This window comes from Lolium perenne, chromosome 1 (genome assembly GCF_019359855.2).
Source record: "Lolium perenne isolate Kyuss_39 chromosome 1, Kyuss_2.0, whole genome shotgun sequence".
Lineage (NCBI taxonomy): Eukaryota > Viridiplantae > Streptophyta > Magnoliopsida > Poales > Poaceae > Lolium > Lolium perenne.
The window spans coordinates 121,934,518-121,952,845 of NC_067244.2; positions in this window are offsets into that span (position 1 = coordinate 121,934,518).

An 18,328-nucleotide genomic window follows, 5' to 3' on the forward strand; every position below is an offset into this window, starting at 1 on the left:
GGTAAGCATGGATCCTTCTTAGTCACTCTAAAATGAGGCTTTTGGGAGGTTTTTGAAATTTCCATGTTTGAAACCCAAAACGACTTCTCTTCATGCTAGACTTCATAAGATCGACCGAGTTTAGGGTTAGGGGGTAGATACATTATTTGTCTAGTTTGAATATGTCCAAACCATGTTTATCAACTTGAATGCTTACTATATGACATAAGAAGACTATATGCTTTTGTTTTTCCTTTTTCTGAGTTTTTTTTTGAATTTTATGCCCATTTGAATCTCTTGGTCAAATCCTAGGTCTGACTAGGATTTAAACAAGTTTAAAACATGAAAATGGAAAGGTAAGTCTGGATCCTTCTTAGTCACTCTAAAATGCAGCTTTTGGGATGTTCTTGAAATTTCCATGTTTGAAACCCAAAACGACTTCTCTTCATGCTAGACTTCATAAGATCGACCGAGTTTAGGGTTAGGGGGTAGATACATTATTTGTCTGGTTTGAATATGTCCAAACCTTGTTTATCAACTTGAATGCTTACTATATGACATAGGATGATTATATGCTTTTGTTTTTCCTTTTTCTGAGTTTTTTTTTTAATTTTATGCCGATTTTAATCTCTTGGTCAGATCCTAGGTTTGACAAAGATTTAAACCAGTTTAAAATATGAAAATGAAAAGGTAAGCATGGATCCTTCTTAGTCACTCTAAAATGAAGCTTTTGGGAGGTTTTTGAAATTTCCATGTTTGAAACCCAAAACCACTTCTCTTCATGCTTGACTTCATAAGACAGAGTTTAGGGTTAGGGGTAGATACATGATTTGTCTGGTTTGAATATGTCTTGACCTTCTTTATCAACTTTAATGCTTACTATATGACATAAGAAGACTATGTGCTTTGGTTTTTCATTTTTCTATTTTTTTTAAAATTTTCTGCCCATTTGAATCTTGGTAAAATCCTAGGTTTGACCAAGATTTAGACAAGTTTAACACGTGAAAACGAATAAGTAAGCTTGCATCCTCTTAGTCACTCCAAAATGTACCAATTGATGGATGTGTTAACTTTGCTTCACGGAAAAAATAATGTCATGTAAATGTGTTAAATTGGATTTCCTACCCTTGAATCCATAGGAAACTTTGTTCTAATGCAGTGTAATAATCAACCGAGTTTTTACACCAACAGGTATGTCACTTACGTGTGGTGCCCATGCGTGAGGTCTCACACTTCAGTGAGCACAAGTCACGTGCAATAGGTACGCAAACTCCCAGTCATCTTCTTCGTCAAGAGAAGACGCATCAGGATGCGTATTGGAAGTCTCTGGGTCCTTCAGGATCCTTCGGTTGTCCCTCTCACAAAAAAAATCTCTCTCATTCTCGGCCTCGCTCGACTTGCTCGCTCGTACCTCCTACTCACTGACAAAACCTGCACAACAGTCAACATCATCACCCGAAAAAGGGGAGACACCATAATTCTGTCCCTTCTTCTCTCCTTCCGAGTGATCCCTCTTCCTTCGAGTTTCACTCGATGGGCAAACACACATGTGCTGTATAGTAATAATAAAACGTAGAAAAATCAACCTACGAATCTATAATTAAATAGGTTAAACTAGGGTTTTTCCCAGTACTACAGATCAAGGTTCAAAAAAATCCAACTACGGGGTTCGAACAACCCCATTTCTAATCCAAGAATTTTTTCGACCTCATCCAATCGCCTCAAACTATAGGGTTAGAATCTAGTGCAGTATGTGTGAACATGTATGCACTATGTGTGCTATAACTTGTATGTCTTTCAAATTTGAACCAAATTTGAATAAGTTTGAAATATTTGAAATTGGTCTTTTGGCTTAAACGTTTGAAACCCAAAATGACTTCTCTTCATGCTAGACTTCATAAGACCGAGTTTAGGGTTAGGGGTAGATACATGATTTGTCTGGTTTGAATATGTCTAAACCTTGTTTATCAACTTTAATGCTTAATATATGACATAAGAAGACTATGTGCTTTTCTTTTTCATTTTTCTGATTTTTTTTTAATTTTATGCCCATTTGAATCTTGGTCAAATCCTAGGTTTGACAATGATTTAAACAAGTTTAAAGTATGAAAATGAAAAGGTAAGCATGGATCCTTCTTAGTCACTCTAAAATGAAGCTTTTAGGAGGTTTTTGAAATTTCCATGTTTGAAACCCAAAACCACCTCTCTTCATGCTTGACTTCATAAGACAGAGTTTAGGGGTTACGGGTAGATACATGATTTGCATAGTTTGAATATGTCTAGACCTTGTTTCTCAACTTTATTGCTTACTATATGACATAAGAAGACTATGTGCTTTGGTTTTTCATTTTTCTGTTTTATTTTAATTTTATGCCCATTTGAATCTTGGTCAAATCCAAGGTTTAGCCACGATTTAAACAAGTTTAAAACATGAAAATGGAAAGGTAAGCCTGGATCCTTCTTAGTCACTCTAAAATGAAGCTTTTGGGATGTTCTTGAAATTTCCATGTTTGAAACCCAAAACGACTTCTCTTCATGCTAGACTAGCTTCATAAGATCGACCGAGTTTAGGGTTAGGGGTAGATACATTATTTGTCTGGTTTGAATATGTTTAGACCTTGTTTATCAACTTGAATGCTTACGATATGACATAAGAAGACTATGTGCTTTTGTTTTTCATTTTTCTGATTTTTTTTTTTAATTTTGTGCCCATTTGTATCTTGGTCAAATCCTAGGTTTGACAATGATTTAAGCAAGTTTAAAATATGAAAATGCAAAGGTAAGCATGGATCCTTCTTAGTCACTCTAAAATGAGGCTTTTGGGAGGTTTTTGAAATTTCCATGTTTGAAAGCCAAAACCACTTCTCGTCATGCTTGACTTCATAAGATAGAGCTTAAGGGTTAGGGGTATAGATACATGATGATTTGTCTGGTTTGAATATGTCTAGACCTTGTTTCACAACTTGAATGCTCTGGCCATTTGAATCTTGGTCAAATCCTAGGTTTGACCAAGATTTAAACAAGTTTAAAACATGAAAATAAAATGGTAAGCATGGATCCTTCTTAATTAGTCTCCCTAAAATGAAGCTTCTGGTGAAATTTCCATGTTTGAAACCCAAAACCACTTCTATTCATGCTTGACTTCATAAGACAGAGTTTAGGGTTAATTAGGGGTAGATATATACATGATTTTTCTGGTTTGAATATGTCTAGACCTTGTTTATCAACTTTAATGCTTACTATATAACATAAGATGACTATGTGCTTTGGTTTTTCATTTTTTCTATTTTTTTTATTTTACGCCCATTTGAATCTTGGTCAAATCCTAGATTTGACCAGGATTTAAACAAGTTTAAAACATGAAATTAAAAGGTAAGCTTGGATCCTTCTTAGTAACTCTAAAATGAAGCTTTTGGGATGTTCTTGAAATTTCCATGTTTGAAACCCAAAACGACTTCTCTTCATGCTAGACTTCATAAGATTGACAAGGGGTACATGATTTATCTGGTTTGGATATAGCTAGACGTTGTTTATCAAAACTTGAATGCTTACGATATGACACAAGAAGACTATCTGATTTTGTTTTTTTTCTGATTTTTTTAATTTTGTGCCCATTTGTATCTTGGTCAAATCCTAGGTTTGACAATGATTTAAACAAGTTTAAAATATGAAAACAAAAAGGTAAGCATGGATCCTTCTTAGTCACTCTAAAATGAGGCTTTTGGGAGGTTTTTGAAATTTCCATGTTTGAAACCCAAAACCACTTCTCTTCATGCTTGACTACATAAGACAGAGTTTAGGGTTAGGGGTAGATCGATACATGATTTTTCTGGTTTGAATATGTCTAGACCTTGTTTATCAACTTTAATGCTTACTATATGACATAAGAAGACTATGTGCTTTGGTTTTTCATTTTTTTATTTTTTTTATTTTATGCCCATTTGAATCTCGGTCAAATCCTAGATTTGACCAGGATTTAAACAAGTTTAAAACATGAAAATGAAAAGGTAAGCCTGGATCCTTGTTAGTAACTCTAAAATGAAGCTTTTGGGATGTTCTTGAAGTTTCCATGTTTGAAACCCAAAACGACTTCTCTTCATGCTAGACTTCATAAGATTGACAAGGGGTGGATACATGATTTGTCTGGTTTGGATATAGCTAGACCTTGTTTATCAAAACTTGAATGCTTACGATATGACACAAGAAGACTATCTGCTTTTGTTTTTTTCCGATTTTTTAAATTTTGTGCCCATTTGTATCTTGGTCAAATCCTAGGTTTGACAATGATATAAACCAGTTTAAAATATGAAAACAAAAAGGTAAGCATGGATCCTTCTTAGTCACTCTAAATGAGGCTTTTGGGAGGTTTTTGAAATTTCCATGTTTGAAACCCAAAACCACTTCTCTTCATGCTTGACTACATAAGACAGAGTTTAGGGTTAGGGGTAGATACATGATTTTTCTGGTTTGAATATGTCTAGACCTTGTTTATCAACTTTAATGCTTACTATATGACATAAGAAGACTATGTGCTTTGGTTTTTCATTTTTTTTATTTTATGCCCATTTGAATCTTGGTTAAATCCTAGATTTGACCAGGATTTAAACAAGTTTAAAACATGAAAATGAAAAGGTAAGCCTGGATCCTTCTTAGTAACTCTAAAATGAAGCTTTTGGGATGTTCTTGAAATTTCCATGTTTGAAAACCAAAACGACTTCTCTTCATGCTAGACTTCATAAGATTGACAAGGGGTAGATACATGATTTGTCTGGTTTGGATATAGCTAGACCTTGTTTATCAAAACTTGAATGCTTACGATATGACACAAGAAGACTATCTGCTTTTGTTTTTTTCTGATTTTTTTAATATTGTGCCCATTTGTATCTTGGTCAAATCCTATATGATGAGGACATCCCATCTATTGATACAACCGCTGTACCTACAGCCACACAAATATAATGACCAATCACTCGAGCTCGTGCCAAACAACTTAACTATCAGGTACTTTCGTTTCTTGGAACTGTTCCTCATATACATGAGAATATGATGCTGCCTCAATCAGATATGTTTGTTACTCTTAGGAATGATGGACCTAGCATGGATGAGGAGGACAAGCATTGGAGCATGATCACACATGGAGGAGATGGCAGCAAGCACTTGAGGATTGAAGATGACGCCACAAGTGGAGATTTCAGGACTTTGAAGCCACCATAAGAAGAGATGAAGACATGGACGAAATATAGAGTTCTCCACTTCATAATTTCGTCCATAGCATAATATGGTGCTGCGTCACCTTTAGTTTTGGGCCAGGCCCATGTCATTTTCACAGGAATTAAGTCAGCCACTTTTTAGAGTCCGTATTGAAGGGGGAAAGGCCTTCTAGGGTTTGGTTCGGCCACCATACGTATGGCTGGTCGAAACCCCACCTTTTCCTCCTTTAAATACCCCCATAGCCATCACGTTTAGACTCGGATTTTGATTAGACAAAAAGTTAGCCATTGCTGCAACTCTCGTGTACTTCTTTTGAGGCCAACGCCCAGAACAAGACCGACTATTCGGAATCCCACCTTTTCAATAAAGCTTTCATCTATATCCGCAATAATTCTGATTGCATTATTAGTTCTTACTTGTTCTCGATTTCAGGTAGGAATTAAGACCCTCGCTGGTCAGGCTGATCGTGCATCCGCAAGATCAGTAACTCCCGGAGATTGTCCTAGCGATTGCATTGGCGCACGAGCTTTGCACGTGTAGTCGGATCGTCAAGCACGAACTCCACCAACAAATCGACGTTATCATACTCTCATCGAAAGATCGGCCACCTTTGCCCTATCAAGTGGTATCAGATTTCAGGTTGCTCGGTGAGATTTTACAGTTTTCGTAGTGTAGATTGCATCTGCCATCATACCTATAAACCACGAAAAAGCCAAAAATACTGTTAGGGTTTTTAGATCATCGTCCCATCAACCCCCTGCCACGCCTTGCATTGTCTTTTCCGTTTTGCATAATTGAATTTGTGTCTGCATCTTCGTGTCGAGTTGCTGGTCTTAGCGTCTAGTTCCTTTAGAGTTTCGAGTTCTGGTCATATTAGTCACGCCGCCGCCGCCACTTGCACCATACGCAGATCACCGCCACCACCACCACCATATACTTCCGCCACTGCCATATACACCCTGCCATATACTTCCGCCACTGCCATATACACCCTGCCATATACTTCCGCCACTGCCATATACACCCTGCCACATACATCCGTATCCACCATATACCCGTTTCCTACCGCGACACAGATTCGTGTTGTTTCTCTGCCGTGATAGAGTCCGAGTAGAATTAGGTTTTATTGTTTTTCCTACTTAGCTGTTACCTTCTAATATCATCCTGCGCTGTAGAAAAATTTCCGTGAGATCAGTTTCGGCCGCCAGTAAAGAATTGGAAGGAGAGCAAAAATTTTCTGGCTACATTGGTTTTTCACCTTGGCGATCACTTTTCGCCACTGGCCGGTATAGCGACATTTTTTTGGCGCCTGCGCGCTTTCCGGAGCACTTTCCAGAAATTCCGACAAATTTTTTTTGAGGCTATACTGTTTTTAGACCTTGGGGATCAATTTGAGACACTCGCCATCATAGTGATTTTTCACATCTCGGTTCGCCACATCATCGCCACCTCATCGCTGCTAGTTGCTTGTGTGCCGCGCCGTGACCTCGTTAGTGTTCTAGGCTCGCGTCTCTAGTACGGTCTAGCCTAGGACCAGCACAGTACCGTCGTTGAGCATACTTTCAATATTGCATTGCTGTTTTGACAATTGCTGTTTTGCTACCATATTAGCCTTCCTACAGCTCTACATATTGTCTCCACGGGCACTGTATCGACACTTGGTAATCGCTTTGGCAATCTTTGGAGACGCTGATCCTTGCTGGTTGTTACATCACCTTCCTCCTGTTTGGTAAGAACTTGTAAGACCTTTGTATTTTGCTTGACGACTTGCGCGTGAACCACCATATTCCGTAGTTTGTAGGCATATACATTTGTGCTTTTTGAGTACTAACCATGACAGGACCTACACCGGGAGTTGATCCGGCAAAGATGACGACTGAGGAGTTGCATGCTCACTTCACCCACCTTTTGGGCGGGCATGCACGCGACACCGAGGCGCGCATTGGTGACGTGGATGCCAAACTCACCGACGCGCTGGACAAGCTGGATGGCCTCGAGGCAGCTTTCAACTCCAAGCTCGACGCCAAATTCCAGGAGCTCTTGACTCGGTTACCGCCGCCTCGCGCCAACGTGCAACGCTGCGCACGCCGCGTTCCTCGTGCGGACGTTCCGGCGGGTACCGCTCCTGCTGCAGCAGCCGCACATGACGCGCCTTCTGATGAAGGATACGAGGATTATGGAGGGAACGAGGATGAGCAAGTAGATGAGAACGCGCTGGATGATGAAGAGGTCCAACAACCTGCACCTGGTCGTCCACGGCAGCTGAACCGCCACGCTCGACCACCTCCACGCCCGGTACGTAATGATGATGATCATGTTGCTAAACTGAAACTGAATATTCCGCCATTTGAGAGTAGATATAATACTGACGCATATCTTACAAGGGAATTGGAAGTAGAACAACGCTTTGCATGTTTAAAATATCCTGATCACTTGCGTGTTAGTGCTGCTACTTGTGAGTTCACAGATTTTGCATCTATTTGGTGGTCTGAGCATTGTAGAGTACATCATGCTAATATTCCTACTACTTGGATTGGTTTAAAACTTGCTATGCGTACTCGTTTTGTTCCTCCACATTATCAACGTGATTTGATGAAAAAATTGTCTCGCTTAGAACAAGGAAAAAATTATGTAGAAGACTATTATCAAGAATTACAAACTGGCATGATTCGCTGTGGTATTCTAGAGGATAATGAGGCTATGCTTGCACGTTTCTTTGGTGGTTTGAATAGAGAGATTCAGCATATTTTAGATTATAAGGAGTATAACACTATTACTCGTTTGTTTCATCTTGCTTGCAAAGCTGGACGTGAAGTGCAGGATCATCAACCATCATGGAGAAAAGCTAATGTTTCTGCAGGTCGTACATCATCATGGACTCCGCGACAATCAGCGCCACCATCTCGTGGGGCTGCACCAGCGCCTACAACCTCCAAGTACACCGCGCCTGCATCACGAGCACCACCGGCTGCTACTCCACCACCATCTGCTGGTCCTCCTCGGAGTTCATCTTCGATGGCCTCCACGGGGAAGACGCGCGACATACAATGTCGCAAATGCTTGGGATTTGGACACATAGAGAGAGAATGCAGAACCAAGCGTGTGATGTTGGTGCGTGAAGATGGCGAATATGATTCTGCAAGTGACTTTGATGAAGATACATTGGCCCTTATTGATGCACGTGATGGTGCCAATTCTGATTCTGAGAGAGAGATGGAGGTAATGGAAGCTGACACTGCTGCTTGATGTCTACGTGTGCTTCTATTCTTGTAGACAGTGTTGGGCCTCCAAGAGCAGAGGTTTGTAGAACAGCAGCAAGTTTCCCTTAAGTGGATCACCCAAGGTTTATCGAACTCAGGGAGGAAGAGGTCAAAGATATCTCTCTCAAACAACCCTGCAATCACGATACAAGAAGTCTCTTGTGTCCCCAACACACCTAATACACTTGTCAGATGTATAGGTGCACTAGTTCGGCGAAGAGATAGTGAAATACAAGTAGTATGGATGTATATGAGTGGTAATAGCAATCTGAATAAAATATGGCAGCGAGTAAACATGCAACAGAACAGTAAATAAACGGAGTTTGCAGTATTGGAAACAAGGCCTAGGGATCATACTTTCACTAGTGGACACTCTCAACATTGATCACATAATAAATAAGTTCTCTTCCTTTGTGCTACATATACTCTTGTTTGATAATGAACACCATTCGTTGTGTAGGGCTACAAGAGCACCTCAATGCCGGAGTTAACAAGCGCCACAACATTCGGCATTCATATTTAAGTAACCTTTAGAGCATAATAGATCTTTGCAACTTAAACCGAGTACTAACATAGCATACACACTGTCACCTTTACACTATGAAGGGGGAATAAATCACATCAATACTATCATAGTAATAATTAACTCCATAACCTACAAGAGATTATGATCATAACCTATGCCAAGAACTACACGATGCACACACTGTCACCATTACACCGTGAAGGAGGAATAGACTACTTTAATAACATCACAAGAGTAGCACATAGATGAATAGTGATACAAAGCTCATATGAATCTCAATCATGTAAGGCAGCTCATGAGATCATTGTATTGAAGTACATAGGAGAGAGATTAACCACATAGCTACCGGTACAGCCCTTAGCCTCGAGGGAGAACTACTCCCTCCTCATGGGAGACAGCAGCGGTGATGAAGATGGCGGTGGTGTCGATGGAGGAGCCTTCCGGGGGCACTTCCCCGTCCCGGCGGCGTGCCGGAACAGAGACTCCTGTCCCCCAGATCTTGGCTTCGCGATGGCGGCGGCTCTGGAAGGTTTCTCGTACCGTGGTTTTTCCGTTTAGGGTTTTCGCGACAGAGACTTTAAATAGGCGAAGAGGCGGCCTCGGAGGAGCCAGGGGGTGGCCCCCCCCATCGGCTGGCGCGCCCAGGGTCCAGGTCGCGCCGCCCTGTGGGGTGGGGCCCCCAGGGCTCCCCTCTGGTGCCTCTCTGACTCTCTGGATGCTTCCGGGGAAAATAAGGTCCTGGGCGTTGATTTCGTCAAATTTCGAGAATATTTCCTTACTAGGATTTCTGAAACCAAAAACTGCAGAAAACAGGAACTGGCACTTCGGCATCTTGTCAATAGGTTAGTTCCGGAAAACGCATAAAAACGTCATAAAGTATGAATAAAACATGTAGGTATTGTCATAAAACAAGCATGGAATATAAGAAATTATAGATACGTTTGAGACGTATCAAGCATCCCCAAGCTTAGTTCCTACTCGCCCTCGAGTAGGTAAACGATAACAATGATAATTTCTTAAGTGACACGCTACCAGCATAATCTTGATCAACATTATTGTAAAGCATATGAGATGAATGCAGCGATTCGAAGCAATGATGAAGGCAATGAGTAAACAAACGAATCATATAGCAAAGACTTTTCATGAATAGTACTTTCAAGACAAGCATCAATAAGATTTGCATAACAGTTAACTCATAAGCAATAAATTCTTAGTAGAAAGCTTTGAAACAACACAAAGGAAGATATAAGTTTTAGCGGTTGCTTTCAACTTGTAACATGTATATCTCATGGATAGTTGTCAACATAAAGCAATATAACAAGTGCAATAGGTAGATATGTAAGAATCAATGCACACAGTTGACACAAGTGTTTGCTTCTAAGATGGAAAGAAGTAGGTAAACTGACTCAACATAAAGTAAAAGAATGGCCCTTCGCAGAGGGAAGCATGGATTGCTATATTTGTGCTAGAGCTTTTATTTTGAAAACATAAAGAGAGCATAAAAAGTAAAGTTTTGAGAGGTGTTTGTTGTTGTCAACGAATGGTAGTGGGCACTCTAACTACCTTATCAACCAGACTTTCAAGTGCGGCTCCCATGAAGGACGTTGTCTCTACCAGCAAGGTAGATCATCCCTCTTCTCTTTTGTTTACACATGTACTTTAGTTTAGTTTTTATTTTTTTAGATGACACTCCTCCCAACCTTTTGCTTACACAAGCCATGGCTAACCGAATCCTCGGGTGCCTTCCAACAATCACATACCATGAAGGAGTGTCTATTTGCAAATTTAAGTTGCTTACAGATGAATCAGAGCAAAACATGTGAAGAGATTATTAATGCAAGTTAATTAATTGGGGCTGGGAACCCCGTTGCCAGCTCTTTTTGCAAAATTATTGGATAAGCAGATGTATATGCCACTAGTCCATTGGTGAAAGTCTGTCAGAAGTAAATGACAAGATCGAAAGATAAACACCACATACTTCCTCATGAGCTATAAAACATTGACACAAATAAGAGATAATAGCTTTTGAATTGTTTAAAGGTAGCACATGAAGTATTTGCTTGGAATGGCAGAGAAATACCATGTGGTAGGTAGGTATGGTGGACACAAATGGCATAGTTTTTGGCTCAAGGATTTGGATGCACGAGAAGAATTCCTCTCAATACAAGGCTAGGCTAGCAAGGTTGTTTGAAGCAAACTCAAGTATAAAACGGTGCAGCAAGACTCACATATGAACATATTGTAAGCATTATAAGGCTTTACATCGTCTCCTTGTTGTTCAAACACCTTAACCAGAAAATATCTAGACTTAGAGAGACCAATCATGCAAACCAAATTTTAACAAGCTCTATGTAGTTCTTCATTAATAGGTGCAAAGTACATGATGCAAGAGCTTAAACATGATCTATATGAGCACAACAATTGCCAAGTATCAAATTATTCAAGATATTATACCAATTACCACATGTGGCATTTTCTGTTTCCAACCATATAACAATTAACGAAGCGGTTTCAACCATCGCCATGAACATTAAGAGTAAAGCTAAGAACACATGTGTTCATATGAACCAGCGGAGCGTGTCTCTCTCCCACACAAGCATTTATTCAGAGAATGAAAATAACAAAACGAAAATAAAAGCACACAGACGCTCCAAGTAAAGTGCATAAGATGTGACCGAATAAAAATATAGTTTCACTAGAGGTGACCTGATAAGTTGTCGATGAAGAAGGGGATGCCTTGGGCATCCCCAAGCTTAGATTCTTGAGTCTTCTTGAAATATGCAGGGATGAACCACGGGGGCATCCCCAAGCTTAGACTTTTCACTCTTCTTGATCATAGTATATCATCCTCCTCTCTTGACCCTTGAAAACTTCCTCCACACCAAACTCGAAACAAACTCATTAGAGGGTGATACGTCTCCGACGTATCGATAATTTCTTATGTTCCATGCCACATTATTGATGTTATCTACATGTTTTATGCACACTTTATGTCATATTCGTGCATTTTCTGGAACTAACCTATTAACAAGATGCCGAAGTGCCAGTTGCTGTTTTCTGCTGTTTTTGGTTTCAGAAATCCTAGTAAAGAAATATTCTCGGAATTGGACGAAATCAACGCCCAGGGTCCTATTTTGCCACGAAGCTTCCAGAAGTCCGAAGAGGAGACGAAGTGGGGCCACGAGGTGGCCACACCATAGGGCGGCGCGGCCTGGCCCTTGGCCGCGCCGACCTGTAGTGTGGGGCCCTCGTGTGGCCCCCTGACCTGCCCTTCCGCCTACTTAAAGCCTCCGTCGCGAAACCCCCAGTACCGAGAGCCACGATACGGAAAACCTTCCAGAGACGCCGCCGCCGCCGATCCCATCTCGGGGGATCCAGGAGATCGCCTCCGGCACCCTGCCGGAGAGGGGAATCATCTCCCGGAGGATTCTACGCCGCCATGGTCGCCTCCGGAGTGATGTGTGAGTAGTCTACCCCTGGACTATGGGTCCATAGCAGTAGCTAGATGGTTGTCTTCTCCCCATTGTGCTATCATTGTCGGATCTTGTGAGCTGCCTAACATGATCAAGATCATCTATCTGTAATTCTATATGTTGCGTTTGTTGGGATCCGATGAATAGAGAATACTTGTTATGTTGATTATCAAAGTTATGTCTATGTGTTGTTTATGATCTTGCATGCTCTCCGTTACTAGTAGATGCTCTGGCCAAGTAGATGCTTGTAACTCCAAGAGGGAGTATTTATGCTCGATAGTGGGTTCATGCCTCCATTGATATCTGGGACAGTGACAGAAAGTTCTAAGGTTGTGGATGTGCTGTTGCCACTAGGGATAAAACATTGGTGCTATGTTCAAGGATGTAGTTACTGATTACGTACATTACGCGCAATACTTAATGCAATTGTCTGTTGTTAGCAACTTAATACTGGAGGGGGTTCGGATGATAACCTGAAGGTGGACTTTTTAGGCATAGATGCATGCTGGATGGCGGTCTATGTACTTTGTCGTAATGCCCAATTAAATCTCACTATACTCATCATAATATGTATGTGCATGGTCATGCCCTCTTTATTCGTCAATTGCCCAACTGTAATTTGTTCACCCAACATGCTGTTTATCTTATGGGAGAGACACCTCTAGTGAACTGTGGACCCCGGTCCAATTCTCTATACTGAAATACAATCTACTGCAATACTGTTCTACTGTTTTCTACAAACAATCATCTTCCACACAATACGGTTAATCCTTTGTTACAGCAAGCCGGTGAGATTGACAACCTCACTGTTTCGTTGGGGCAAAGTACTTTGGTTGTGTTGTGCAGGTTCCACGTTGGCGCCGGAATCCCTGGTGTTGCGCCGCACTACATCCCACCGCCATCAACCTTCAACGTGCTTCTTGGCTCCTCCTGGTTCGATAAACCTTGGTTTCTTTCTGAGGGAAAACTTGCTGCTGTGCGCATCATACCTTCCTCTTGGGGTTCCCAACGAACGTGTGAGTTACACGCCATCAGAGGGTTAGTGCATAATCAAAAATTTCACATGTTCAGAGGTGACACAATCATTCTTAACACTTCTGGACATTGCACAAAGCTACTGGAAGTCAATGGAACCAAGAAATCCATCCAACACAGCAAAAGAGGCAATGCAAAATAAAAGGCAGAATCTGTCAAAACAGAACAGTCCGTAAAGACGAATTTTTTAGAGGCACTGGACTTGCTCAGATGAAAATGCTCAAATTGAATGAAAGTTGCGTACATATCTGAGGATCACGCACGTAAATTGGCAGATTTTTCCGAGTTACCTACAGAGAACCCTGCCCAAATTCGTGACAGACAGAAATCTGTTTCTGCGCAGTAATCCAAATCTAGTATGAACCTTGCTATCAAAGACTTTACTTGGCACAACAATGCAGTAAAATAAAGATAAGGAGAGGTTGCTACAGTAGTAACAACTTACAAGACACAACAAAACAGTAGCAAAATAAACACATGGGTTATCTCCCAAGAAGTTCTTTCTTTATAGCCATTAAGATGGGCTCAGCAATTTTAATGATGCTCGCGCAAGAAATAAGAGTTGAGGCAAAAGAGAGCATCAAGAAGCAAATTCAAAACACATTTAAGCCTAACATGCTTCCTATGCATAGGAATCTTGTAAATAAACAAATCCATGAAGCATAATGCAACAAGCATAGAAAGATAAAACAAGTGTAACTTCAAAAATTTCAGCATATAGAGAGGTGTTTTAGTAACATGAAAATTTCTACAACCATATTTTCCTCTCTCATAATAACTTTCAGAGGCATCATGAACAAACTCAACAATATAACTATCAAATGAAACATTCTTATCATGAGCTATATGCATAAAATTATTACTCTCCACATAAGCATAATCAATTCTATTAGTTGTAGTGTGGGAGCAAATTCAACAAAGTAGCTATCATTATTATTCTCATCAAGTGTAGGAGGCATAGTATAATCATAATAAAATTTACTCTCCATAGTAGGCGGCACCAAAAGACCACTATCATTATAATCATCATATATGGGAGGCATATCATAATCAACATAAACTTTCTCCTCAATACCCGGAGGGCTAAAGAGATCATTTTCATCAAAACCGACCTCCCCAAGCTTAGAATTTTCTATATCATTAGCAACAATGTTGTTCAAAGCGTTCATACTAATATCATTGCTACTAGCATGCAAATAAGGTTCCATAGGTTTTTTAATTTTCGCATTAAACCATTCATGTCTTGACTCAGGAAATAGTTTAAAAAGCTCACAGATGTTTTCCATTATGCCTTACTAGCGTAAAACAAGAAACAAAAAGATGCAATTGCAGGATCTAAAGGAAATAGCTTCGAGCACTCACACACCGGCTACAGTGCTAGGAAATAGCTTAGTAGTCGGAGGATGTGAATACCTTTTACCTTACCTCCCCGGCAACGGCGCCAGAAAAGTGCTTGCTGTCCACAACTGGCGCGTGGTTGACGTGGGAGGTTTGATGGAGATTGACGGGCTTGATGGAGTGTCTTGATTCGTTCCCCCGCAACGGCGCCAGAAAAGTGCTTGATGTCTACGTGTGCTTCTATTCTTGTAGACAGTGTTGGGCCTCCAAGAGCAGAGGTTTGTAGAACAGCAGCAAGTTTCCCTTAAGTGGATCACCCAAGGTTTATCGATCTCGGGGAGGAAGAGGTCAAAGATATCCCTCTCAAGCAACCCTGCAATCACGATACAAGAAGTCTCTTGTGTCCCCAACACACCTAATACACTTGTCAGATGTATAGGTGCACTAGTTCGGCGAAGAGATAGTGAAATACAAGTAGTATGGATGTATATGAGTGGTAATAGCAATCTGAATAAAATATGGCAGCGAGTAAACATGCAACAGAACAGTAAATAAACGGAGTTTGCAGTATTGGAAACAAGGCCTAGGGATCATACTTTCACTAGTGGACACTCTCAACATTGATCACATAATAAATAAGTTCTCTTCCTTTGTGCTACATATACTCTTGTTTGATAATGAACACCATTCGTTGTGTAGGGCTACAAGAGCACCTCAATGCCGGAGTTAACAAGCGCCACAACATTCGGCATTCATATTTAAGTAACCTTTAGAGCATAATAGATCTTTGCAACTTAAACCGAGTACTAACATAGCCTACATACTGTCACCTTTACACTATGAAGGGGGAATAAATCACATCAATACTATCATAGTAATAATTAACTTCATAACCTACAAGAGATTATGATCATAACCTACGCCAAGAACTACACGATGCACACACTGTCACCATTACACCGTGAAGGAGGAATAGACTACTTTAATAACATCACAAGAGTAGCACATAGATGAATAGTGATACAAAGCTCATATGAATCTCAATCATGTAAGGCAGCTCATGAGATCATTGTATTGAAGTACATAGGAGAGAGATTAACCACATAGCTATCGGTACAGCCCTTAGCCTCGAGGGAGAACTACTCCCTCCCTCATGGGAGACAGCAGCGGTGATGAAGATGGTGGTGGTGTCGATGGAGGAGCCTTCCGGGGGCACTTCCCCGTCCCGGCGGCGTGCCGGAACAGAGACTCCTGTCCCCCAGATCTTGGCTTCGCGATGGCGGCGGCTCTGGAAGGTTTCTCGTACCGTGGTTTTTCCGTTTAGGGTTTTCGCGACGGAGACTTTAAATAGGCGAAGAGGCGGCCTCGGAGGAGCCAGGGGTGGCCCCCCATAGGCTGGCGCGCCCAGGGTCCAGGCCGCGCCGCCCTGTGGGGTGGGGCCCCCAGGGCTCCCCTCTGGTGCCTCTCTGACTCTCTGGATGCTTCCGGGGAAAATAAGGTCCTGGGCATTGATTTCGTCCAATTCCGAGAATATTTTCTTACTAGGATTTCTGAAACCAAAAACTGCAGAAAACAGGAACTGGCACTTCGGCATCTTGTCAATAGGTTAGTTCCGAAAAACGCATAAAAACATCATAAAGTATGAATAAAACATGTAGGTATTGTCATAAAACAAGCATGGAACATAAGAAATTATAGATACGTTTGAGACGTATCACTGATCAGTACAGGAGCTTAGTTGCACACCGTGTGTTGAGCGTGCAATTGAGCAAAGCTGAGCATGATCAACGCCACAATCTGTTCCAAACAAGAGGCGTTGTAAAAGAGCGAGCTATTAAGATCATCATTGATGGAGGGAGCTGCAATAATCTGGCTAGCGTTGACATGGTGGAGAAGCTTTCTCTCCCTACAAGACATCGCACACATCCATACTACATTCAATGGTTTGAGAGCTCTCGGAAGCTCAAGGTAACAAGAACTACACGTGTGCATTTTACTATTGGTACATATTCTGATTTTGTTGATTGTGATGTTGTACCTATGCAAGCTTGTTCTTTGTTACTTGGTAGAACTTGGCAATTTGATAGAGAATCTGTTCATAATGGTAGAACTAATCAGTATTCTCTTATGCATGATGGAAAGAAAATTGGTCTCAAACCTATGACTCCTGAACAAATAGTAAAAGATGATCTTGCTAGAGCTAGTAGAGTAAAAAACGAGGAGAAACATAAGAGTGAGAATCAGATTGTTGCTGCAGATTTTGTGCCACATAAGACTAATACTAAATCTGACTCAAACCATGCTACTGAAATTCGTTTGAAAAATCCTTGTTTGCTTGCTAGCAAATCTGATATTGCTGAACTTGATGTGAACACTACTCAATGCTATGCTATTATTTGCAAAGAAGTTCTGTTTTCATTTGAGGATATGCCTCCTTCTTTGCCACCTGCGGTTGCTAACCTTTTGCAGGAATTCATTGATGTGTTTCCACAAGATGTACCACCTGGACTACCACCTATCCGTGGGATAGAACACCAGATTGACTTGATTCCAGGTGCTTCGCTGCCCAACCGTGCTCCATATCGTACCAATCCTAAAGAGACGAAAGAGATTCAACGACAAATTCAGGTTCTCCAAGATAAAGTTTACATTCGTGAGTCTCTTAGTCCATGTGCTGTTCCTATTATTTTGGTACCTAAGAAGGATGGTTCTTCACGCATGTGTACTGATTGTAGAGCTATTAATAATATTACCATTCGTTACCGTCATCCTATACCTCGTCTAGATGATATGCTTGATGAATTGAGTGGTTCTATTATGTTCTCTAAAGTTGATTTGCGTAGTGGTTACCACCAGATTCGTATGCAATTAGGAGATGAATGGAAAACAGCGTTTAAAACTAAGTTCGGTTTATATGAGTGGTTAGTAATGCCTTTTGGTTTAACTAATGCACCTAGTACTTTCATGAGACTGATGAACGAAGTTTTACGTGCTTTTATTGGACGTTTTGTGGTGGTATACTTTGATGATATTCTGATTTATAGCAAATCTCTGGAGGAACATTTGGATCATTTACGTGTTGTTTTCAATGCTTTACGTGATGCACGTTTGTATGGTAATCTTGAGAAGTGCACCTTTTGCACCAATCGAGTTGCGTTTCTTGGCTATGTTGTTACTGCGCAGGGTATTGAAGTTGATCCAGCCAAGATTGAGGCAATTGAGAGTTGGCCGCAGCCAAAGACGGTCACACAAGTGAGGAGTTTTCTTGGCCTCGCTGGTTTCTATAGGTGCTTTGTGAAAGATTTTGGATCCATTGCTGCGCCGCTGAATGAGCTTACAAAGAAGGATGTGCCCTTTGTGTGGGGCGATGCACAACAAGAAGCCTTCATGATTCTGAAAGATAAGTTAACACATGCTCCATTACTCCAACTTCCTGATTTCAATAAGACTTTTGAGCTTGAATGTGATGCTAGTGGAATTGGTTTGGGAGGTGTGTTATTACAAGA